This window comes from Ctenocephalides felis, unplaced genomic scaffold (genome assembly GCF_003426905.1).
Source record: "Ctenocephalides felis isolate EL2017-DRISC unplaced genomic scaffold, ASM342690v1 CF-g0.4_SCAFFOLD_02319, whole genome shotgun sequence".
Lineage (NCBI taxonomy): Eukaryota > Metazoa > Arthropoda > Insecta > Siphonaptera > Pulicidae > Ctenocephalides > Ctenocephalides felis.
The window spans coordinates 22,426-24,933 of NW_020538473.1; the positions used below are offsets into that span (position 1 = coordinate 22,426).

The window sequence follows — 2,508 nt, forward strand, 5'->3', positions numbered from 1 at the left end:
ATCTCCGAATCAAGGTGATGGCTGCTTAGATATCTTTTGCCTTCAACTTTTAAATATTGTTGTCAAATAATTCTGAACTTGACTGGTTTTTGAGATATCGATGGTGGACCGTTTTACATGCGGACCTTTAAGCCTTTCACTCTCTATCTACGTAAGGATTAGAGAAACATTGTTGAACAGGTTAAAGTGATTAACTTTTTATTGAAAATATAATTATTTCTAATTAACCCTCATCACAAAATATTATTTATAGCTAGTTTTAATAATATTATTATAATCAAATAATAAATAACGTTCAATTATTGAACTCTTCACTTCTTGTAATACACAAAAAAACATAAAATAGGATTTACGTTATTCAATGATATATAATTTAAATTCTTATAAAAATATTTTCTAATTATATATATATATATATATATGTAAACACATCTATCAATTATTGTGCATATTCTCATGTTATATTTGTGTAGGTACATACATATATATATATATATATATATATATATATATATATATATACAATTTTTAGTTTTGGAATTTGTTTTAATTTATATTTTCATGTATATGAAATTTCATGAAAAAACACAATTATTTTGTTTTGGTATCAATTTTATATGATAATAAGTTAAGAAAAACCCTTCAGTTGTGTCAATCAATGCCCGATATTTTTATACATATGATAGTACCTAAAATTACATTTATCACTATAGAACCAATTTTCAGATTTGATCAAGAAGTATGTGGGTCTTAAGTGTGTAAGAATCTAATTATTGACAATTTTTACTATTCATACTAAAAATAAGTGCCATATAAGTACATGCATATTGTATATTTGGGGAACGAATAAGTTTAGATGTTTGTCCCCGATACATGCGGCGCACCTGCCAGCGTGCAAACAATATCCGTTTGCGGTCAATTGTCTTCGGGCTCTTGAGATTCAAGCAGGTCGTGATTTCTACGCTCGCCGAACTTAGACCAGAAAGTGACCTTGCATTTGGTGCTGCGACCGGTTTTCTGATTGAATACGCTGCACGAGTCGAACGGCGGGCAATAAAGGTGCAGACTGACTGCGGCGTCCGCGTGGCTAGGATTCTCTACGCGATGGAGGCCCAGCGCGTCGCTCATGTAACAGACGCTGTTGTGCTCCAAAGTGGTGCGCTTGATCTCCCGCAACTCGGATTCGGCTGCATTCGCATCTGGCCACGCGTAGCGCACCTCATGTAGCTGCCCTTGGAGCACCTGCAACAGGAACAATTTGCCTTTTCTGACCTTCATTACATCAAGATTATTATTTGACATTGCACAGGCACAAGGATAATGTGCTCTATATTAACAGATGTCTGAGATAATAGGTTTACTTATAATAACACATTTGTAGTAGTAAGGTGACCATATTTTTATGAAGTCAAAACCGGGACGGTAATTTTTAATTATGCTAATCCGCGACGGCGGTGGGGGGGATGTGCCAAAAAACTTAAATTTGAATTCAAAATAGCAAATACTATGCAATGAAGTTTTTTTAATTAATATTTTTTTAATTGGAATTATTGACTTTTGGTAAGAATCTATTATTTTAAATGATGGACATGCGTTAGGAATACTACAAGGAGAAAATAATAACTTTGGTGCAGAATAAAATATACATTAGAATTTGATTTTAGTGAAACTTCTCGGTGCAACGTTCCATTTAAAAAGCACATGCGACACGACCACCGCGATTATAATTATTTTATAACCATAAAAATTGTATACATATTTGCTTCAAATTCAAAGTTAAAGTCATTTTATTTGACCAAGTTTCAAAAATACACCAATTTTCTTAACATTCGAAATTCACTCATAACTCTTTGCAAATGTGTTGATTAACTGTAATGTTTTATCTTGAATACTTACTTCATTATCGACAAAAGCTGGATATGCATAAACACAAAGGACATATCTATTTTTTATCGAAAATTAATTCACTTATGACTATTAGTTTTCAATTTTTGAACAACGTTGATGCGATAAAAATATTAATATGTCAATAATGTAATCTATGGTAATAATATCATTTTATAGTTAATTGAAACGAACATTCAAACGAGCGTATAAATAAATATTCTTTGACTTTTGGACCGTTTTTTTCTGATATGATAAACATTCCATGGGCTAATTATTATCATGTAAGTTGCAATTATGCGGTACACATGCTTAGATCTTTGATAATACATAATAGATTAGATTAATATTAATATTCATATCATTCATGGATAGTTGTTCTAATTAAAATTATGATAGAGGTGACTTTTTTCACATATTTTTAATAATGAATTTAAATTAATATTATGAGAATATTAATAACTTTGATTCGTCTTGGCGATGGTATATATTTTAGGGGTTGTTATTGTGATAACTACTGATGAGCCATATAACTTGAATATTTTATCGGAGCGATTTATTGGAAATGAGATCAATGCGGCAAAACCGCGGTATAATCTCATAATGTGAAAGTAAGTAATCATA

General features: G+C 31.1%; 1 pseudogene; it reads right to left on the bottom strand.

The window, feature by feature from the left end:
- Positions 1-559: 559 nt before the first annotated feature.
- Positions 560-1,302, bottom strand: LOC113380691 (annotated as a pseudogene).
- Positions 1,303-2,508: the final 1,206 nt, after the last annotated feature.